General features: G+C 42.6%; 2 non-coding genes across 2 annotated transcripts; both read left to right on the top strand.

Moving 5' to 3' along the window:
- The first annotated feature begins 5,700 nt into the window (after positions 1-5,700).
- LOC140274351 (U5 spliceosomal RNA) lies at positions 5,701-5,811 on the top strand. The gene has a single exon (XR_011908313.1). It is a non-coding gene; the product is annotated as a U5 spliceosomal RNA (small nuclear RNA).
- Positions 5,812-6,119: 308 nt separating this feature from the next.
- Positions 6,120-6,310, top strand: LOC140274087 (U2 spliceosomal RNA). The gene has a single exon (XR_011908080.1). It is a non-coding gene; the product is annotated as a U2 spliceosomal RNA (small nuclear RNA).
- Positions 6,311-24,496: the final 18,186 nt, after the last annotated feature.

Here is a 24,496-nt window from a genome sequence, read left to right as displayed (position 1 = left end):
TTATACCAAGGAGCCAACCTCTTCTGACTGATTACCTTCCTTTTCAGAGGGGCAACATTGTCCAGTGTTGTACGCATTGAAGCTGTAGTGCTGTCAACAAGAGAGTCAAGTTCTACTGGAGTAAAATTTAGGTAGCCATCCTCTGTCATATCAGCACATGGCAGTGAAGAAAAGGATGATGAAATCAACTCTTTAAATCTGGTTACAGCATTCTCTGACAGACACCTTCTATATGTAGAATTCTTCTCAGAAACCGTGTAGTCAAGTAATGTAAATTCAAAAGTTATTAAAAAATGGTCAGACAAGACAGGGTTATGAGGGAACACTGTTAACTGTTCACTCTCAATGCCATAAGTCAGCACAAGGTCAATGGTATGATTAAGGCAGTGAGTAGGTCTGTGAACACTTTGAGAAAATCCAATAGAGTCTAATATAGAATTAAAGTTAATATTTAGGCTGTCATTTTCAACATCTACATGAATATTAAAGTCACCCACTACAATGACTTTATCTGTACTCAGCACTAACTGGGATAAAAACTCTGAGAATTCAGAGAGAAACTCAGAATAAGGGCCAGGTGGACGATACACAACAACAAACACAAGAGGTTTTTGTGATTTCCACTTTGGGTGGGAAAAACTGAGAATCAGATATTCAAAAGAGCTAAAACTAATCTTGGGTCTAGGACTGATTAGTAACCCTGATCTGAAGATAGCTGCCACTCCTCCTCCTCTACCTGTGGTTCTAGGAACATGAACATTTAAATAGTCAGAGGGAGTTGATTCATTAATGCTAACATGATCCTCCTGCTGCAGCCAGGTTTCTGTAAGACAAAATATATCAATATGATGATCACAAATCAAATCATTCACTAACAGAGACTTCAAAGGGAGAGATCTAATATTCAGCAAACCACATTTAATAGTTTGATGTTTTTGTTCAGTTAAAGTTTTTGTTTTAAATTTTTTTTGCACAAGAGGATTTGCTCCTTTTGTGTTTTTTGATTGAGGGGGGGGCAGCATCAGGTGGGAAGCCGCAGAGAAGTGTGTAAGACTACAACTCTGCATCCTGGTCTCAACCCTGGGTTGTCATGTTTTTGGATGACTAATAAATTCGTCCATATTTCTAGAAATGAGAGCCGCTCCTTCCAAAGTGGGATGGATGCCGTCTCTCCTCATCAGACCAGGTTTTCTCCAGAAAGATTGCCAATTATCTATGTAGCCCACGTTGTTTGCTGGACACCATCTAGACAACCAGCGATTGAATGAGGACATGCGGCTAAACATGTCATCACTGGTCAGATTTGGCAGGGGTCCAGAGAAAACTACGGAGTCCGACATTGTTTTGGCAAAATTACACACCGATGCAACATTCATTTTAGTGACCTCCGATTGGCGTAACCGGGTGTCATTACCGCCGACGTGAATAACTATTTTACCGTATTTACGCTTATCCTTAGCCAGCAGTTTTAAATAGGATTCTATGTCGCCCGCTCTGGCCCCTGAAATGCATTTGGCTATGGTCGCTGGTGTCGCTATGGTCGCTGGTGTCGCTAATGCCACGTTTCTGACTATAGAGCTGCCAATTACCAGGGTTTTGTCCTCAGCGGGTGTGTCGCTGAGTGGAGAAAATCTATTTGAAACGTGGACAGGTTGATGGTGAACCACGGGCTTGACTTTAGGACTATGACTCCTCTTCCTGACAGTCACCCAGCCACTCTTAAGTCCCGGCTGCTCGGGATCTGCTCGGGGACGACTAACAGAGCTAGCTACGCTAGGTGGCTCCGCACTGACTAAAGGGGCCTGGCTCGCTATCGGGTGGTTTTCAACAGTGCAGAGCCGAGCTTCCAATTCAGATAACCTTGCCTCCAAAACTACAAAAAGACTACATTTGTTACATGTACCATTACTACTAAAGGAGGCAGAGGAGTAACTAAACATCTGACACACGGAGCAGGTGAAAGCAGGAGATAGAGGAAGAGAACTGGTAGCCATGCTAAGCTAGAGAACCAGACACACCGCTAAAAAGTGAGAAATAAAAACTAAAGATCTGTAAGAGTGAGCGTTAGAATATAACAAGTATGGGATAGAGTTAACTATGCAAGATGTGTAAATTATAGGGAGAAATAAGGTGATTATTAGTAGTTCAAGAAGAGCAAGAACTGTCACAGTGCACACACAAAGCAACAGGAAGTGATGCAATACGTCTTACCGCAAAGCAAAGCCGTCAGCATGATCTGGGCAGCTTCAAAAATCATGCCATTAGGTAACATTATTTGACATTATGGCATAAATTTCCATTGTTATGCTGATGATACTCAGCTGTACTTATCTATGAAACCAGATGAAACCAATAGGTTGGTCAGACTACAAGCCTGTCTTAAAGACATAAAGACCTGGATGACTCAGAACTGTCTGCTTTTAAATTCAGACAAAACTGAAGTTGTTCTCTTTGGACCTGAGCGCTTCAGGGAGAAATTGTCTAGTTATATAGTTACTCTAGATGGTATTTCCCTGGCTTCTAGTTCTACAGTGAGGAACCTTGGAGTTATTTTTGACCAGAATTTATCATTTGACGCACATATAAAACTGGTTTCTAGGACTGCCTTCTTTCACCTTCGTAATATTGCTAAAATCAGGAACATCCTGTCTCAGGGTGATGCAGAGAGACTAGTTCATGCATTTGTTACTTCAAGATTGGACTACTGTAATTCCTTATTATTGGGCTGTCCCACATATTCTCTGAAAAGCCTCCAGCTGATCCAAAATGCTGCAGCCAGAGTTCTGATGAGAACTAACAGGAGAGATCATGTTTCTCCAGTTTTAGCTTCTCTTCATTGGCTCCCTGTTAAATTCAGAATAGAATTTAAGATTCTTCTTCTCACATATAAAGTTCTTAATGACCGAGCTCCATCATATCTTAAAGATTTAATTGTAAGGTATTTTCCTAACAGAGCACTTCGCTTGTTTTTTTTACTTGTTGTTCCCAGAGTTTCTAAAAGTAGAATGGGAGGTAGAGCCTTCAGTTATCAGGCCCCTCTCTTGTGGAATAAGCTGCCAGTAAATGTCCGGGAAGCAGACACCCTTTCCACTTTTAAGATTAGGCTTAAAACTTTCCTTTTCGATAAAGCTTATAGTTAGGGATGGCTCAGGTAATCCTGAAACATCCCATAGTTAAGCTGCTATAGGCTTAGACTGCTGGGGGACCTCATCTGTCACACCTTTCCTCACTTTGCTCTCTTTTTCCCCCTGTTTAATTTCACAATTGATTTTATGTACATGTGACATTATTGTGGTTATTAACGTATGTTTCCCTGTTCCAACAGATATCCTTTGAATGGCGTTATGGTGTTTCCCCCCCCTCTTTTCCCTCTTTTCTGTCTTCTCAAACCCCAGCTGGTCGAGGCGGATGGCCACCCTTCCTGAGGTTCTGCCAGAGGTTTCTTCCTTTAAAAGGGAGTCGTTCCTTTCCACAGTTGCCTCAGGCACGCTCAGGACGGGAGATTGGACTGAAGACAACTTTCGGTGCAATCTGTTGGTTTCCTTAGCTAGGATATTAATTTTTTGAATTGGCTCTATATGAATTAATTGGATTATGATTACAATGAATTGAATTCCAATTGGCTTGAATTGGACTATATTACTTAAGTGCCTTGAGATGACAATTGTTGTAATCTGGCGCTATATAAATAAAATTGAATTGAATTTAATTGAATTGAATCTAATTGTAGGAGAAGATGCACCTATATGTAAGGGACTCTAATTTTTACTCCATTACGTTTACTGACTGGTTACATTAAAATCAGTTTGAATATCAAACTGCCTAGGTCTTTGTACGTTGATGAGAAAGTGAGCTTCATTGCTACAGCCATGTGTTAAAGATTACCAACCATCAGAAAGGGTAACACAAACAAAGACTGACGAGGCTAATCGCAGCACGTGGATTGTGCTGCGGTCAAAGTGATGGATAGATGCTGAAGTGACTTTCCTGCTGTCCCTTCTATAGTAGCCAGATGGAAATCACACACTCACACAAAATACACACAGCTCTGATTGTTTACAGCCTGTGTCACGACTTTGAGAATGATTATAAATGAACATCAGCTCATGATTACCTTGAAACAGGATGGTTTGTGTTTGTTGTATATATGTGTGTGTGTGAGAGAGATATGCCTCTCAAAGTGTTGTAGGTTAATGATTCACTCTGCATTTATCCAGAGAATAATGACTTACTGTGGTTAATCACTGTGTGTAATCTACGAGCATACAGATAATTGCAAACACTTGTTAAAGGCTGAGGTCTGTGCATCATAGTAAATGTCATATCACACACACACACACACACGCACACACACGCACACATACATATATACACACACACACACACACACAACTCCAAGTATACACATCTGAGAGGTCAATTCAATTCAATTCATTTTCTCTTTATTGTCCCATGAAGGGAAATTAGTGTTTTAGGGTCAGTCTGGTTGTCCTTAACATATCGCATCCTATGGTCTCTGTGGGGAAACCAGGCGGAGAAGCGTCAGATACACCTATAAAAAGACAAACAGAGAAAAACACAAACAGCAACAACAACACCAGCAGCAAGTATATGAATACATAACTGTGGCTACTGATGATTAAAACCACAGGACCACAATATAGTACTCATTCATTGAGTGACATGACCCTATAAGAAGGAGATGGTTGGTTGGTTTATTCATTAATGTGAGTGCATGCAGTCTATACCTGAGGTCTGTTTCACAAAGCAGGTTTAGTGAAAACTGAGTTTATTAACCTTGAAATGAGGGAAACTGAGTTTTTCTGTTCCACAAAGGGGGGTAACTCAAACCAGAGGGTTAACTCCAGCCTGTTTCAGAGAGAGCGGTAACTTAAGGTCAGTTACCGTAGTAACAGACTCTATGAACTTAACCTGGTCGGGACCAGGTTTTCCACAGTAAACCTCGAGTTTCTCTCTGTCTCCACCGTCTTTCAGCCACACACCATTTGATTTCCTCATTCATTCAGTCAGCAAGCGAGTTTTTTGGTGTAGCCTAGTTTTTCTAAAAGTTCTGGAAGTCCATTAGGCACGGAAGGAGGAGACTTTTTTCACGAACATGGCATGTCCTTTTGACAATGATGCTGTGGATGAAAGTGTAGCATTACTGTGCAGAGAATTAAATATTCGCCGGGAGATGGTTATCAGTTTTAGCTTTTCCAGACAATTATCTTTTTGAGCGGTACCATCAAATCTGTTGGGATAAAAGAAAAAAAAAGACAGAAAAGACAAATAAATATTTGTATGAATAGGCTTAAAAAAGATATCCATAGGCCTAATGCATTTTATAAAGGCACTTGTGTCTTGGGGGATGGACTCAGAGGATGAGCTCCCTCCAGGGATCCCTTCAGCCACTGGCCTTCCAATATTCTGGTTTAGGGCCAGCTCCTCTGCCTCCGTTAGAGGTGGTGGTGCTGGGCCACCACCCATTTTACAGGCATCTGCCTTCTTTCTTTCTAAGTAGAAGTCTGAGTTAGTTTAAATAGGCTTCATTATTCAACAGAACATGATATAGATGAGAAGACATTTATGTGTGTGAAAACACCGAGGGGGGGGCAAGCGTCTCAACCAAGCAAAGCTCACCATGGGGAAGGTGGCTATAACAACTAGCCTGATGCCCTGCTTCCGCAGTGACGGATAATCGTACTCTGGTTTCTCATAACGTACAAGTCTTTCGCCTTTTACTAAACACTTCTGTGGAGAGCAGCACTAATGAGTTGTTTCTATTTTTGGCAGGCTTTACCTTTGCGGGTGAAGCCCTTTCTGTCTGTGCAAAAGAAATCTTGTTACTGTGCAGACTGACTTCTCTGAGTAGAGTCGCCTTACTTGTTGCGACTGTGCCGATGTTCGAAGCTGGAGTGCAAAGTTATTGCTTGAATGGTGCTCGCTGGAGCGTGCGGGAGTGCAAAGTTATACCATTTAAGAGGGCTGAAGAGTGCTCAGAGCAGCGGGTGGGCGGAGGTGCAAAGTGACACTCTGGCCACCTATGGCCATAAAAAGAACACCGCTACAAGTGCGCATTGTGCCAGGAAGGGCCCTCGGACGTGAACCAGTGGACAGTTATCGCTTCTCGGCCTTTTGGCTAAGATCAAGTGTAGTATCTGTTCTTATCAGTTTAATATCTGATATGTCCTCTATACGAGGACTACATATTAAATGGATTTTTAGCAATAGGAGTTGGAAAAGGAGCTTGCTCCGTTCACTCCAAGCATCGACCCGGTACTGCAGTGCCGCTGGGAACAGTGCGCTCTTCTCTGCTCTTGTAAAAAAGCAAACAGCGGTGCAGGATGGAAGTTTCAGGGAGCCCAAGCATTATGTTGGGATAAAACAACTGCACTGTCAAATAGCCACATAATATTTACTTTATGGTGTAAAACATGAACAAATGGAGGTGCCTCCTGTTTGAACAATGTTTTTCTATTTCATCTTTAGCTGCTGCCAAGTGCGCTTCTCCCTGTGGGATTGCACCTAAATGAAATAAATGAATAGTAATATTATTGTGATTTCAAAGGACTACATTTAAATTTACGCACTGACCCGAGCAGCAACGTTCTCCCACACCTGTCTCTCCGTCTCTTTTGCAGCTGCAGCGGTGTTGTACTTCTTTCTAAAAACGTGTTGAAACTCGCCGTATGAGCGCATTAAGATTTCTAATTCAAGGTTAGTGAAAAAACGTAGCCCTCCTCTTCCCTGTTGCTACAGTGACTCAGCGAATGCTGGCTTTTTATAGTTGTGGCACACTATAGGGGCAGCTGTAGCTCAGGAGGAAGAGCAGTTGCCACCAATCAGAAGGTTGGTGGTTCGACTCTGGCTACATGTCGAAGCATCCATGTCGAAGACACTGAACCCCACATTGCCTCCCGATGTATCCATTGGGGTATGAATGATTAGAAAAGCACGGAGTTATGTGTAGTATACTTAAGACAGTGTGGGTGAGTGAATGAATGTGGCATGTAGTGTTAGAAGCAGTGGTCAGTTAGACTAGAAAAGCGCTATACTTAACTTAACTCAAAGTGAAACTACACAGAGTTGACTAATCTAACTCAAATCAGCATTTCTGGAAGTGGAAACTCAGAGTAGATCAACTCAGAGTTTGATGAACCTGCTTTGTGAAACGGACCCCTGTTCTGTGCTGAAAGTCATTTGTCAGTCTGACCTGACTTAGGAAGATTGCCAAGACAACTTTTTTTTTTCCCTTGTCCTGTTCAGCATTATGGCAGCAGAATTGTAGTCTGAATACCTTTGATGCCAAACAGATTTGCTTTGCCAAGGGAAGTTTTATAAATGTAAAGCTCCCCTTGATGCCCATTTATTTATTTCTGTTGACAATATATGACATGTAATAGAACTGAACCGGACCGGGGGACAAGGAAAGAAGAAGAGGAAAGAAGAGGAAACAGAACAAAAATAGAAACAAAAACCAGACAACCAGCTGCTACACCTGTAAAAAACAAAACAGACAACAATCCATGGCCTCTGAGGGGAATCCAGCCTTAGCGCCACCAGGAGCACCTGAAAGCAGACAAGCAGAGAAAAAACAAACACACAAACAAACAAAAACAAGCACTAGAAGCGGCAATCGCATACAACACAGCTGTGGATATAGATGACCTGAGACGACATGATAATACATCAACTGCTTAGCGACCATGCTACTGGACTAATGAATGTGTGTGTGTGTGTGTGTGTGTGTGTGAGAACATGCAACACCCATGGCATAGGACCTACATGATAACCGTGCTTAGTTATGACTGTATACGTGTACAGAGCCACAATCCACAGCCCCTCCAAGCAATCAGAAGCAGGCAGAGAGGGCCACAAGACCCAGGCCACCAGCAGCCCCCACAGCCCCCTGGGACCCAGGAAGCCCACCGCAGGGGCAACCACGCATCCACCCAGAAGACTGCAGAGGAAGCCCCTGGACAGAGCCCCCATAAGCATAGGGCAGAGGCCCTCCGGGAGCCAGGGGCAACAGCCCACCGACCCCGCCAGGCCCCAGCCGCCCAGACATGGGCCGTGCACTGGACCCGGGCCCCAGGAGCCCGAGTGCCCCCAAACCCCCCGGCAGAGGCCCCACCCAATACCCAGGAGGGCCAAGCGCCCCAGACAGCCACACAGTGGGTCAGCGCCTGCCCCAGCGCCCCTGGCTAAGTACCCTGGGAGTCAAGACGTGCCCACAGGTGGGTGAAGTCGCGAGCAGCGGGGAGAGGCAACGCTGCCCCCCCATCGGGAGAAGCAGAGGCAGGCCAGGCGACAGCAAGTCCCAGATCCAGGCCCAATCATTACCACACACACTTTCACATCCCATACATCCACACATCCACACGTCCTCCCTCCCTCGACTCCGCTGGGGTGTAGTGCAGCGGGCACACCAGGGGGCCAGCAGCCCCCCAGCCACCACAGACCCCGAACCAGCAGAACAATTAATTAATCCTCTTGGCCCCTCCCGCCCTGAGCAGCAACCAGGAAGCAGGGGTGTGGGAAGAAGACCCCTCCGCTCACCCTTCTGGCTCTTCAATATTTTCTAATAGTGAGCGATTAAAATTGAGGGGCAACCAAACTTGTAGAACTGGGAGCACGGCCCTTTGGGCAGCCTACATACCCAAAGAGCCCCGCCCACCAGATGCCACTGAGTGTAACCACCCCCCAAGACCTAATGTGTGTGTGTGAGTGTGTTTGATAAGTAGTAATGTCTAAGGGGTAATTAAAACAGGGGCGGGGAACTGCAGAGTGCAACCAAAGGGGACCACCTATGTGGCCCCATCCACTACACCCCACCGAACACACACGCCCCCAAAACCCTTCATGTGTGAGTGTGTGCTGTGTACAGGAGCTAGAAGGGAGAGGGGTATGGGGATATACACCGGGGGAGCTACTCTCCCCCGGAGAGGGCAGCGAGGGACTGGCTGCAATAGGCATCCCCGCTACCTGGGAGCCAACACAGGGCAGGAGGGGCTGATGTCCACCAGGCTCGGGGCCTGCAGTGACCATATTCCGGGAGCTACTGTACCCCCAGAAGGTACCCATCCCGCCCCACCCCACTCAACCAAACAAACAAACAAACCACCCGGTCACACCAGTCGCAGCAGCCCGGGCCTGAGACCCACCATCACCCAGGCCCCCCCAACAGGGGAAAAGCACTGCCCCCCCCCCCCCCAACACGCCCCAACACCCTGAAAAAAAAACAACCATCTGCGGACACCTTGGAGGTCCCAGAGCAACAAGCCCGGCACCAGGACCTGCACCAACCCACCCATACTGTGGCGCGTCCAGGGCAACCCAGCCCCCCAGGCACAGGCAGGGCCCCCCCCCCGGGCGCAAGGCAGCGCCCAGCCACCAGGGCCCAGGCCCAGCACCACCACCCACGCCAGAGCGGCCCGGCCACCCAGCATAGAGCCAGCAGCCACCACCCCAAGGCCCCTAAGGGACCCCGCCCCACACCGTAAGACAGCCCCACCCGCAAGCCCCCAAAACTGCCCTCCAAGCCCGACACCCAGTCCCCCCCAGCAATGACCAACCCGGTCCCCACGACCCGAGAGACCACCAGACGCCCGAAGCCACACAGCCCCCCCCAGCACACACTCAACCGCCCAGAGCGAATCAGAGGGGACCAGAGAGAATGAAATTCAGCCAATTGATGTTTTGAGGAGGCAGACATTGTTTCCATGCTAATATAATCTAAAAGAAAATTTCTAAACTGGTTAATACACAGATTGTTCTTCGCTTTCCAGTTCATGAGAATAGTTTTCTTTGCGATATATAACAAGACAACTTTTATTAAAAAAAGTGACCAGGTGCAGTGACATGTAGCCTGGAGAAGTCAGGAGTCAAACCACCAATCTCCCAATTGTTCAGCGATTGCTCTTCCACCTTAGCAACAACTGCCCCTAAAGACTTGGTCTTCTTTGTTGTATTTTGTGTTTTATGCCAAACGTTTTCAGTTGATGAAAAGATTGAGCTGTAGTGTGGATGGCAGCATATGTCTTTCAGCATTAATGTTCACTTATGCATGATGGCGCTTTAACCTGCATTTGTGGATGGCACGGTAAACTGTGCTCACAGAGTGTTCCTGAGCCCATGCAGTGATTTCTGTTACATGTCTCCAGATGTCTCCACAAATCAGTGACAGCAGTTATGTTGTGGGTATAGCTACACTGGCATTTAAAACAGTTGATTGCAGATGGATGTTTGGACATATGTGAAGATCTATGGCAATTTTTTATAATTGACTGAGGAATAAAAGGCTAAAATGTGTTTCCTTCAGAAGGTGGCTGGGCTCAGCCTTAGATATGGTGACGAGCTTAGTCGTCTGGAGGGAACTTGGTGTAGAGTCCTCCCCATCTAAAGGAGCGGAAGACAATGGATGCATTGGAATAAAAGTCCCTTGGATGGATGGATGGAATAAAAGTCCCTTCAAGAATTTTCATAAACTTGAAATTCAGTGAGCAGTTTGTGTTCAAGTTTTAATTGAACTACTTTAGGAATGCGCCACACAGCATTCATGTTATTGTCAGATTCTAATTTTGATCATGAAGCTATTTTGACAGACACACTTAGTGTGTGGAAGTTGCCTCGCTGAAATGTCTTTGACTCATGTTTGTGCTTTAATTCTCAGTAATGACAGAGCAACAGGCAGCAGACTCTACTGCATGTCATTGCAACTGCCGCACACTCAGCCAGCTGCCATCACATGCCAGTCAAAGTATTCCGTCACCAGCAGAGCAAGCTGTCATTCCTCCCTTGTTCCATTTTAGACAAGCAGAACAAAGTGCCATTCAGATAGATCATTCAGATGTGTGCGTGTTTGTGCACTCGTGTGTTTATTCTTGCATGTATTTCAATGCGTGCTTGAAAATAAGAATGTCGACTGGCACTGTGACAATCGCTGAGAAACGGACAAAAATCTTAAAGTCTACCAGACTGACAGCTACTTAATATCATTCTGGTTTAGACTCTTTGAATAGGCTGGACTTTTGACTGATTCAGCTCATCTGTAATTTCTTGCTTCCTGCAAGTCCACACTCTTTAGAATTTTCCACAGTTTCTGACTGAGTAAGTTAGCATTATGCTTCGACATTACTACCAGATTCTTCCTGGAAACACCACCTTTGTTTCTGCTCTTTGCTATTGTGGGACTGAAAATGAGAACATCTGTTCCTCTGCACCCTCAATGTGGTTGGGTTGCATAAAATTAGATTCTTAATCTTTTGATCACTTATTCCTAAGCAGTTTGATTTAGACCACACTATCCAACAGAGAGAACAATTTCAGTTATTTATGACAGTTATAGAAAAACATGCTGGAATAGATCGAAACTTCAGCCTCTTTCACTTTATTCAAAACACCACTGTCAAAAAAAATCACATGTCAAATTGATATATATGTTACTTGAAAAGGTAATGGTAAAGGTATGTGTTGTCCCTGGCTCTCCGCAACAAGTTGTGGTCAGAGGAAGAAGTTACACAAAAGATGGAGAAGGCACTACAATAACTCAACTCACTACAAGGATAATTCAGCTAGAAATGTATGATTGTAGAACAACAGCAATGTAAAGCAATTGTGTTGTTACTGAATCTGTGCAACATTTGAGTAAAACTCGTGATGTGGCTGCAAACTGTTAAGTTTGGCTTTAAAGTTTAAAACTTTAATGATCATCCAAACCAAAAAACTAAAATGTGTGTTCAGAAACTGAAGCAAAGACGAATTAAGTGAACTGCAATCTATAAACGGACAACCTCACAAGCCATCTCCTTCCCCTAAGAAGTGTGTTAAAGCTGACACCTGGACTAAGATAAAACTGTTAATGGCAAGAGTTTTGGGTCTGTGATTGTTATGTCACTGGCCATGATCTTTGAATTTATTTAAAGATTTATAAATCAATAAATTAAATCAAATCTGATGGAGCAACAGAAATTTGGAATTTGTAGTTGAACAACAAAAAAAGTCTTTGGTGTTTTTCATCCTGAGCCTTTCCCTGCTCTCTGGTTTAATTACATCCTCTGAATGCTCCCTCTCCTCTATCACCAACCTGTCTCCTCATGCATACCTTCACACAAGGATAAATGGTTGTTCTGTTGCTGACTGCTGCTGCATGTTTTTCTATTGGCGGATTTTGTGTTTCTCCAATCAGAGCTCTATGATCCTGTATGGAACCAGTTTGTTTTTTCAGGGACAGGGGCATCATTTATAACGTGTGTGAGCATGTGTATGCCTGTGTGACTCTAAAAGTTCAATTATCCCTATTTATCCATCCATCCATCCATCATCTGCCGCTTATCCGGGGGTCAGGTCGCGGGGGCAGCAGCTTGAGCAGAGAAACCCAGACGTCTCTGTCCCCGGCCACTTCCTCCAGCTCTTCCGGGGGGACCCCGAGGCGTTCCCAGGCCAGCCGAGAGACATAGTCTCTCCAACGTGTCCTGGGTCTCCCCCGGGGTCTCCTCCCAGTGGGACGGGCCCGGAACACCTCCCCAGGGAGGCGTCCAGGGGGCATCCTAACCAGATGCCACCTCATCTGACTCCTCTCAATGCGGAGGAGCAGCGGTTCTACTCCGAGCCCCTCCCGGATGACTGAGCTTCTCACCCTATCTCTAAGGGAGAGCCCAGACACCCTGCGGAGGAAACCCATTTCGGCCGCTTGTATTCGCGATCTTGTTCTTTCGGTCACTACCCACAACTCGTGACCATAGGTGAGGATGGGAACGTAGATTGACCAGTAAGTAGAGAGCTTCACCTTCTGGCTCAGCTCCCTCTTCACAACGACGGGTCGGTGCAGAGCCCGCAACACTGCAGACGCCGCACCGATCCGCCTGTCAATCTCACGTTCCATTCGTCCCTCACTCGTGAACAAGACCCCGAGATACTTGAACTCCTCCACTTGGGGAAGGATCTCATTCCCGACCCGGAGAGAGCATTCCACCCTTTTCCGGCTGAGAACCATAGTCTCGGATTTGGAGGTGCTGATTCTCATCCCAGCCGCTTCACACTTGGCTGCGAATCACTCCAGTGAGAGCTGAAGGTCACGGCCTGACGACGCTAACAGAACCACATCATCTGCAAAAAGCAGAGACCCGATTCTGAGGTCGCCAAATCGGACACCCTCAACGCCCTGGCTCCGCCTAGAAATTCTGTCCATAAAAGTTAGGAACAGAATCGGTGACAAAGGGCAGCCCTGACGGAGTCCAACTCTCACCGGAAACGTATCCGACTTACTGCCGACTTCCAAATCCCTATTTACAAGATCTCATATGTCCATTTTGAAATAAGACAGACACATGTTCAAGGTCAACTTTAAATGTCTGAATCTAGTTGTGTCTTTCTACTTTAAGGAATAAGTCTGTACTTCATTTTCTCTATATATATGTATACACATATATATGAGTGTACATATATGTATTTAGCAATTCATTTGGCAGAGCACAAATTAACTTTAGCCAGATGTTGGCACGAGAAGCCCATCGTATTGCTCCAGCGAAGACCTGGATTCTATTTTTTATATACTTTGCATTTATTTTGAAAAGAGTCGTGCAGCCCAGCAGAATACAGGCCATTGGTACGGTTTCTCTTTTCACCGCTGAGATTAATCAGCATTTTGGTGCTTTGGGGCACACTGCCTGGGCTGGACTGCTAAAGCCTGTATAATCCAATTTTACATATGTTGCAGATAATACAGTGTAGGGATATTTTGGACTGAGTTAACATGTAGAATGCATCAGTATAAAAACAATTTACACACATTGTTCTCGAGAGCTCCAAAACTCAAGTCCCTTTTTGACAGGGGTCTTTTATGGTCTCCAGAAAGTTTTTTGACCCGACAAAGAAATAGCACTGCAGAAATTCAAGACTGTCATTTTTCTAACACATAAGAACTCAAAGGATGTCTTGTGAGTAATGTTTCTATTGTATTTACATGATAGTGTTATCAATCTTTTTATTTTATTTAGGGAAAAAGAACAAAAAAGCCTATTTGCCAAAATATTTAGGGGGGCTTTTAGTAGAGACATCTGGTGATCTCCAGGGATTTCAAAAATTTTTGGAAGATCTCTCTGGAGATCTCTGGAGGGTTCTGGACGCTGCGGCTGCCTGCTGTCGTTGGCGGTAACTCGTCTGTTGTCACTCTTTATAGTGTCAGAGAGCTGGCCTTTTGAAGATGCTAATTAGTTTTTATACTCAGGATTCCAGCTGGAGCCTGCTGTGAGAAAATCACATTATTATGTTTGCATGTCAAATCAAAGGTGAAGACTTGCAAGAAGAATATTTAGCTACGGAAAGCCAAGTGGAAAGCTGAAATGTCTCTGTAAACTTACAGCATTGCTTTTGGAATAAAGCTTATGTCATGAGACAGAAAAATAGTTCATACAAAGCTCTCAAAGTTTTTTTTAGCCTTGACATCCTGAAATTGTGACAGGACAGAGAGGCAAATCTTAAAGATGAAGGTTCCAGCAGTGACATATTTAAACACTCACATACTAACACATACAGACACACAAAACAACGTTTTCTTAAAACTTTTTCACGCTCTCTCTCTCTCTTACCCCACCCACACTCAGTGATGTCACAGTGTAATTAACCAGTCACAAGAAGCCCAATCTATCACTGTCAACACTCCAGTCAGTCAGTTGCTACATGCAAACCTTCCTCTCTCCAAACGGAAGTGAGCCTGGCCCTGACCTGCCCACATGTAAATATGTACATACATGCATATGCATATCTGGACAGTGTGTCACTTCGTCATGATTGACAGAAGAGTATTCACTGTCGAACACAACATGACTTGTTGGGAATTGTTGGCTTCCTCCAGTTGCAGAGTGCCTGGAGATCTGGAAGTGACTTCTGCTGTGAACTGGGGTTATACAAATGAACCTGAACTGAATGAGAGAAATTTAAACTTCTTTCTAGGCAGAAGAGTAAGAACTTGCCCTGACACCATGTGCATATGTACACACATGCACAAACATAATCAAACATATTTACAGTCACTCACACTTAGCATTAACTGCCAACAGCAACAGGATGAGTAATTTAATGTGACAGATGCCTTGTACGAAGGAGAGCACATGTTCTGATGAATCCAGACCAATGATGATGAGCTGTTTTTGTGCTGAGTCAGCACAAAGTTAAGAACAGTCTTTACACCACAGTGTCCCCACTCTTTCTCAGCTTCCCTCTGAGTATACATATTCAGCAATTCTCTATCGCAGTACCCTGCATCTTATCATAGTGTTGGCTATAAATAACTTATTTTATTGAGCAACTATGCTACCAAGTAAAAGCATATTGATGTGGTAACATCTTTAGTTTTGCTGCTTTGTTTTCATAAAAAAATTGGAAGTTTTGATGTTTTCTTTTTTTGTAACACTACTAACAAACTATTGTCAGATATATTTTCATACAGCATCTAAATATTCAGATGATATTTAGAAGATCCATCCATTGATCGATTTTCTATGCCCGCTTAATCCGTCGGTCATGTCACGGGGGGGCTGGAGCCTATCCCAGCAGCCATCAGGTAAGATATATAGAAGATATATTGTATAAATGTATGGTGAGAAACCTATTATTTCCCTTTCAGCAGGATTTAGTGATGGTTGGAGTAAACTCTCTCTACAAAAAGAAACCTCCAGCAAGACCAGAGCACAATCCACCTGGATTATAGTTCATGGATTGGATTTTCTGTGTTGCTTTGAGGCAGGATATTCCCAGTTTCACACCCCTTCCTCACTGCTTTTAGACCATCTTCTCATAGGACTATCTAAAGGACGAGTTCATGTGGACACATCTTAGTCAAAAATATTTCCAAAAGTTCCTCTCAGTAGTAACTGAGGCCAGGTTACTACCATTCAGAATAAAAGTATGGTTAGATAATATTCTCATGTGAAGTTAATAAAGAGTAGAGAAAACTTGAACATCTCTGAGATAGTTCAGAGCTTCCAGCAGAAGCTTTCTTAATCATTTTACAAAATGCAGTTCTATATATTACAAACCTACCATCAATGAACAATGGCAGCTAATATTTTATCTTTCTTCAATGTAATTTTCCTGGAAGGTTTTTGAAGGAAGCAGTCAAATATATAAAAAATAATAAGGAAGATGCCTGTACAGTCCACAGGACACCTCAAACCTGGGAAATTATTACGGTAGTTTTTCAAAGAGAGAGTTGGAGTAAGTCTGTGCTGCTGACAAATGGTGGCAAAGCACATTTTGGAAATCATCTGGAATTTCTGTGGAGCAATAAGAAGGCCTTGATAAAATATATAGAAATATCACACATTCCTGTTGTGTATCCTACATTGGCTTTTACCAGCTGAGCTTTGGCTGACCTTCCTTTAATTGCACGTCAACATGTACCCTTTTTCATAATGCTTGAACAATGCATTATCATTTGCATTTTTCTCCAGCTGTTTCCAACATACTTTGTATCACTTCAATACTTAAAAAAGACTTCAAAACTTCAAGAAAACAATGATTAGGTTCTCTGAGCTTTCCTTTGCAACTTATATAAATATAGGTTTATTTGCAAATTATCTCATATTCCCCAAAAAGTTCAAAGTTCATGGTTCAAACTTCTTCTTGCTCCCCGTATTACTCCTGTCCTTTATTCATAAGTCCTCTTCAACTCATCTGGATTTGGGATCTTACTCTGGGTGTTCGTTGGTCTTTGGAAACCTCATTCAGCTGCTTCCATAAATGGTATAAAATACTTTGAGGTTGGTATGGTTACCAATGACAAATGTTAAGAAGTACCAGAATTACCGGCGGAAATCCCTCAAACAGCACACTATCCGAACCATAGGATAAAAATGATTCAGAAACCACTGTTTGATATTTTGTTTGATTTTTTGCAGTTGACTCAGCAAGACAGTGACAACAGAATTATTTATAGGATAACTTTTTTGTTGTCATATTATGAGCACATGATATATGTGGTTTGCTGAATATTAGATCTCTCCTTTGGAAGTCTCTGTTAGTGAATGATTTGATCTGTGATCATCATATTGATATATTTTGTCTTACAGAAACCTGGCTGCAACAGGAGGATCATGTTAGCATTAATGAATCAACTCCCTCTGACTATTTAAATGTTCACGTTCCTCCATCCACAGGCAGAGGAGGAGGAGTGGCAGCTATCGTCAGATCAGGGTTACTAATCAGTCCTAGACCCAAGATTAGTTTTAGCTCTTTTGAATCTGTGATTCTCAGTTTTTCCCACCCAAAGTGGAAATCGCAAAAACCTCTTGTGTTTGTTGTTGTGTATCGTCCACCTGGCCCTTATTCTGAGTTTCTGTCTGTAATTGTAATTGTCCCTGTTTGGCTAGCGCCTGCTGCCAGCTATTGGACTGCTCACTCATAGCTGGGTACGTTGCCCATTTGGCCAGATTGTTCTGTCATGATTTGCAGTGGTTTTTACAGGTCAGATCCAGTGATGAGCAGAGGCAAGCAGGTAAAAGGTAAAGGGTTTATTTAAAAGGGTAAACAAAAAATGATGAAATCCAAAAGGAAACTCACATTCTGTGCATATGTGGCCAAACCCAATCTCTGTCCAGCACCACTGTGCCTGAGATTGCCACAGCATCTTTATCATTGCCTCGACAGACAACATTCTGACCCCAAATAATATATATTGTGTGAGCAGTGGCAAGGCCTCTTCTGACTGAACATCACTTCAGCAGTCTGATCCGGAGCTAACTCAGAAGGAGAGGTTACTAGCACTTCACTTCCATGAATTATTCCCTAACTAATCTTCTTTTAGGACAATTCAGGAGAGAATTCAGACATATTTCTTACAGTGGTTGGAGGCTGTAGATTGTTAAACGTTTGGTGGCAGTTTGGAGGAATGAACTCTTCAAATCAGCTTTTCATTCAGTTGGGGCGGAGCGCTTAGCTTCGCCATTCACCCTTATGTACCCTCATTGTGCACATGTGGATGAAGATTGTGTGATTGTTCCACCATCAACTTGTCAGGATCAGAACCTGACAGTTCAGGATCGGCATTAAGTTTTTCTGCTCCAGCTGAATCAGAAACACTTATGGTACCAGCAGTGTGACAACAGAGCTGCTTAAAGCATCATGTGATGCAACAACAGCTTTTACGTACAGATTAGAATTAAAATCAAGGTTTATTTTATTTGCTTATTTATCTTAATTAATCATTTATTTTTGTGGCCTTGTGCTGCTAACTTTTTCCTTAGCAGTGCCACAGCATCGTTCTTGTGTTGTCAGACATCAGATCTCCGGTTGGTTGTCGATCACTGTTACCTTGCATGTATGCTCTAACCTAAGGGCCCAGATCAGCTTTGATACTCTCACTTTTCTTCTCATCATTGTTTGTAATAATTTTCTTTGCTCTGAGCAGTTTTGGAATGTTAGCCAAATTGTTCAGGATCCTTTTTGTTTTGCTTTGACATAATTTAGGCCTTTAATCATGTAGTTCAAAGCTCTGTGCTTTACTTTACTTAGAGCAGCTCTGCCTTCAGTATATTCTAATTTACTTCAGTGCACCAGATTAAACAACCCAGGTCATCTCTTATGGAAGTTTTCTAATGAACCAAAACTTTTTTCACAGAACATTTCATTCATCCCATTCGCATTCTCCCACATTCAGCACCTCACACTCACTCTTCTTTTTGTCTATAAGAATATGTTTGGATCGGTGTATTTAGTTGGTGTCGGGTTTAGTGGGTGGAATTGAACACTAATATAAAATAGCTCATCACGAAGTAATCAGCTGTTTTGTTCTTGCCATTCCTTCCCCCATGTCACAGTGTGTATGTACTGTGCACATCTAAACTTAAAAGAATCATCAATGTTTGAAGTACGGGTCCTTTAAAGGATTCCCCTCAACTATGGTGCTGGTATGAGAATGTCAGAATTAACGCTTTAATGTAAGAAACAACTCCTGGAACAGCTCACAGATCATATCAATGTTGGATAGGTTTCATTAATTCTCTCAGCCATGTCTTGACTTTGTGCTAAATGAACATCTGCTTACCTCTGTATGAATGCTAACAAACACTGAGAGTCCTCAGCCAGAGAAACACTAAATAAGCAGAACATTAATCCATCCATTTTCTATACCCACTTAATCCATCAGGGGGCTGGAGCCTATCCCAGCAGTCATCAAGCAAGAGGCAGGGTACATCCTGGACAGGTCACCAGTCCATCACAGGGCCACACAGAGACAAACAACCATTCATGCTCATACTCACTCCTAAGGACAATTTTAGTATCACCAATTAACCTAACATGCATGTTTTTGAATGGTGGGAGGAAGCCGGAGTACCCAGAGAGAACCCACGCATACACGGGGAGAACATGCACACAGAAAGGCCCCAGGTGGGGATTGAACCTAGAACCTGATATTCAAATCACGAACTAACCTATACTTGGATTTCTCTATTTTACACCTGTTAATAGTGTCACACTCACTGTGTTTTAACCAATAAATCTGATTGTATTAATCCAAATCAGTTCAGTTATCTTCTATTTATATAGGCACTTAATCCCTCAATAATTTTACTCGCTCCCTCTTTGTCTTCTGATTTCTGGGTAATTTGGAAGATTTGGAATTCTTTTTAACTCTATTCTCTCTTGGTAAGCAGAGTTTTATTTTGGACCATGAATTATTTGGTACATGTGTGTTAGCGTCTCCTTCAACACATCACTTTTTACCTGATTTCATCCGATCTATGAGGGGCTCTTTGCTTTGCTATAACAGCCTGTGGTTCATACCATTGATGCATCACACAGGATTCTGATCATTGGTGCATCTTGTAATTAGAAAGCACTGGATAAACATTCTTACATCTGAAGCAGTTTGTATAAATTATGTCTTTCAATAGGAAACTTTTAGTTTATCATTATTTACACCCCAGGGAGAACACCAGATTTTTTTATTTCTAATCTTATTTTATAAAACTCTCCCTAATAAATTGTTAGGTGTCTAATTGGAATCAATATTTGCATTTTAATTCACATTCTAAAGTCTGGCCCTGCCCAGGTATCCACCAGGCCGTTTCTTTGTTTCACTTCCTTCATTCTTTGTGTGATGTTTATGGTCGGATTCACAGGCTCTCCCCCTGAGGCCTCTGTTCTGCTTGCAGTGCTCTACAGATTTCAGCTCAAAAAGCATTAAATTCAGTTCCAAATGTCCTGTGGTTCAACATCCAATCACTGTTGGATAAATGTAAAAAATGTCCTTTGTGGTGTGAGCCTCCAAAACTGTACACACTGGTTCACCAAATTAACTATTTGTCCTCTGTCTCTTTATAAGAAGTTTGTTCTGTTCCCTCATCAATACTGACCAGCTCTGCAAGGTCGAGTGTCCTTGGTTGAGGACTTTATGTGGGACTGGCAAGACCTCTGTAGAAAGGCAAGAGAAAACACTAGACTTAGTGACTTAAAAACCTTTAAGTGCAAAACTCAAGAGTAAGTCGGAGCTGTACCACCTATGGATAACCAACAATCTGACGATGAGAGAGCAGAAGACTGGAGCTTAAGTACTCAGTGAACCAACAGTCACCACAGGTGAGTTAAATGACATATTGGCCAGCAGTCACAGCAACCGCCAGAAAGTCCATGACATAGCACCAGGAACACAGACTGAATAAATAAATATGGCAAAAAAGACAAATTCTCACAATATTAGACTCTATTGGATTTTCTCAAAGTGTTCACAGACCTATTCACTGCCTTAATCATACCCTTGATCTTGTGCTGACTTTGAATTTACATTACTTGACTATACAGCTTCTGAGAAGAATTCTACATATAGAAGGTGTCTGTCAGAGAATGCTGTAACCAGATTTAAAGAGTTGATTTCATCATCCTTTTCTTCACTGCCATGTGCTGATATGACAGAGGACGACTACCTAAATTTCACTCCAGTAGGACTTGACTCTCTTGTTGACAGCACTATAGCTTCAATGCGTACAACACTGGACAATGTTGCCCCTCTGAAAAGGAAGGTAATCAAATCAAGTCAAATTTATTTGCATAGCTTTAAATAAAATAAAAGCATTGCAAGAAAGAAAATAATTAAAATTAATAAAAACAAGCAACAGTCTAGATAAGTTAAAATATACCCTGCAGATTTCATGCATAGACACATGAGAAAAGAAATGTTTTTAACCTGGATTGAAAAATGTCTACATTTGGTGACAGTTCTCCACTGACAGTTTGTTCCACTTGTTTGCAGCATAACAGCTAAATGCTGATTCTCCATGTTTAGTCTGGACTCTGGACTGGATCAGCTGACCTGGGTCCTTGGATCTAAGAGCTCTGCTGGGTTTATATTCTCTGAACATATCGCAGATGTATTTTGGGCCTGCACCGTTCTGGGATTTTTAAACCATCAGTAGGCTTTTAAAATCTTGTTTCCAGAGCCACTAAAAACAGCTGTAATTAAACCTCTGCTGAAAAAGGACAATCTTGACAAGACGCAAATGAACAACTACAGGCCCATCTCAAATCTCCCATTTATAAGTAAGATCATTGAAAAAGCGGTTTTTCAACAGCTTAATTACTTTTTAACACAGAATAACTGCTATGATACCTTCCAGTCAGGCTTTAGACAGCACCACAGCACTGAGACTGCTCTGACCAAAGTGTTTAATGGCATATGTATGAATACAGACGGTGGAAAAATGTCAGTCTTAGTTTTACTAGATCTCAGTGCTGCTTTTGATACAGTTGACCACAATATATTACTCAAACGACTGGAGAACTGGGCTGGTCTTTCCGGAACTGTACTAAACTGGTTCAAAACATACTTAGAGAACAGGAAGTACTTTGTGTCAATAGGTAACTTTACATCTGAGCAGACAAGAATCACATGTGGAGTTCCCCAAGGTTCCATCCTGGGACCTCTTCTGTTTAACATCTACATGCTCCCACTGGCACAGATTATAAAAAACAACCAAATAAACTACCATAGCTATGCAGATGACACACAGATGTATATAACAATGTCACCAGGAGACAGAGGGCCTGTACAGGCCCTTGGAAAATGCATTGAGATTAATGACTGGATGTGCCACAACTTCCTCCAGCTAAACAAAAACAAAACTGAGGTAATTGTCTTTGAGCCAAAGATAAACGATTGAAAGTCACCACAGAGCTTCAATCTATAAATCTAAAAACGACCAACCAGGCCAGAAATCTGGGTGTAGTGATGGACTCAGACCTAAATTTGGACAAACACATTAAGGCAATAACAAAGTCAGCCTACTATCACCTTAAGAATATATCAAGGCTAAAAGATCTGATGTCTCAGCAGGACCTGGAAAAACTAGTCCATGCATTCATCTTTAGTAGGCTTGATTATTGTAATAGCATCTTTACAGGTCTGCCTAAAAAGTCAGTTAGACAACTGCAGCTCATCCAGAACTCAGCTGCTCGAGTCCTCACTAAGACCAAAAAAGTGGAGCACATCAGTCCAGCTCTGAAGTCTTTACACTGGCTGCCTCTCCATCAGAGGATAGACTTTAAAGTTCTGATGCTGGTCTATAAAGCTCTGAATGGTCAAGGACCAAAATACATCAGTGACCTCCTGACCCACTATGAACCTTCCAGACCCCTCAGGTCATCTGGATCCGGTTTTTTATCAGTTCCCAGAGTCAAAACCAGACATGGAGAAGCTGCATTCAGCTTCTATGCTCCACATGTCTGGAACAAACTCCCAGAAAGCCTCAGATCAGCTGAAACACTCAGTGTATTTAAGTCCAGTTTGAAGAAACATCTATTTTCAGCTGCATTTGAATAAGCTTGAGTTTCATAACTATTGATTTTATCTTTCATATATATCATTTTTTCTGATTTTATCTATTGTTCTTATTTCCTTCTTTTGTTTAAATTTTAAATCATGCTTTTTATTTCTTCTGTTTTAATGTCTCTGTGAAGCACTTTGAATCACCTTGTTGTTGAATTGTGCTATACAAATAAACTTGCCTTGCCTTGCCTATTCTGTGACTGACTGGAAGCCAGGGTAAAGATTTTAAAACTGGAGTGATGTGTTCAGATCTCTTAGTCCTGGTTAAAACTCCAGCAGCAGCGTTCTGGATGAGCTGCAGATATTTAATGCTCTTTTTGGGAAGTCCAGTTAAAAGACCATTACAGTAATCGAGTGTACTGGAGATGAATGCATGGATGAGTTTCTCCTTGTCTTTTTGGGAGAGAAAATATTTAATTCTGTTGATGTTTCTGAGTTGGTAAAAAACTGCCTTGGTGACAGCTTTGATGTGGCTGCTGAAAGTCAGATCTGAGTCTATCAACACTCCAAGGTTACCAACTTGGTCAGTGATTGTAAGGTCCCGAGTCTCAATATATTTACCAATGCTGACCTTCTTCTCTTTGCTACTAAACAGAATGATCTCAGTTTTGTCTTCATTTAATTGTAGAAAATTCTCTCTCATCCAGGTTTATTTCCTCCAGACACTGAACACAGTACATCTGCTGGGCTGCAGTCGTCTGGTGACAGAGACACATAAAGTTGTGTATAGTCTGCATAACTGTGATAATTGATGTTAAAGTTCTGCAATATCTGTCCCAAAGGTAGTACATTCAAGTTAAACAGAAGAGGTCCAAGAATTGACCCCTGGGGGACTCCACAAGTCATGGCCACTTGCTCAGATTCATAGCTGCCAATTGTAACAAAATAACTCCAGCCTTCTTTATAGGACCTGAACCAGTTAAGGACCGCTCCAGAAAGTCCAACCCAGTTTTCCAGCCTGTACAACAGGCTTCTGTGATCTACAGTATCAAATGCAGCCCTGAGATCCAACAGAACCAGGACTGAAACATAACCAGAATCAGTCTTCAACCGGATGTCGTTTAACACTTTACTTTTATTTTGTTTCAGTGCTGTGACGTCGGAAGCCTGATTGAAAGTTATCTAGACTTCCACTTCCATTCAGAAAGTCATTGAGCTTGTTAAATACTACTTTCTCAATAATCTTGGATATAAAAGAGAGGTTAGAGACAGGTCTGTAGTTGTTCATCACAGAGGCGTCTAGAGTTCTCTTCTTTAGGAGTGGCTTAATGGCAGCTGTCTTTAGTGACTTGGGATAAATGTAGTACAAACTATTTGTAGGAGATCACTTTCTACTGAGGTTAAAAAGAGTTTTTAAAAAGTCAGATGGTATTATGTCCCGAGTGCAATCTGTTGATTTCAGATGCTGAACTGTTTAGGAGGGTTTTTGAGTTTTTCAACCAGAGAAAACAGAGTTGGAGAACTGTTGGCATTCTTATTAATCATTTCATATAAATGCAGCTCTCTGGCCTTGCACAGCTCATTGATAGAACTACTCAGACTTCGTTTATACAGTTCATAGTGAATCTGAAGCTTTGTTTTCCTCCACTTTCGTTCAGCTTTCCTGCATTCTCTTTTCAGGTTTTTGACCGTTGCAGTGTTTCTCCATGGTGTTTTCTTTATCCTTAAGGTGCTCTT

The sequence above is a fragment of the Leuresthes tenuis genome, unplaced genomic scaffold (assembly GCF_036924035.1).
Source record: "Leuresthes tenuis unplaced genomic scaffold, fLeuTen1.0.hap1 SCAF_17, whole genome shotgun sequence".
In the NCBI taxonomy this organism is placed as follows: domain Eukaryota; kingdom Metazoa; phylum Chordata; class Actinopteri; order Atheriniformes; family Atherinopsidae; genus Leuresthes; species Leuresthes tenuis.
The sequence above is the reverse complement of the archived record's forward strand: the minus strand, read 5'-3'. Positions and strand labels throughout refer to the sequence as shown.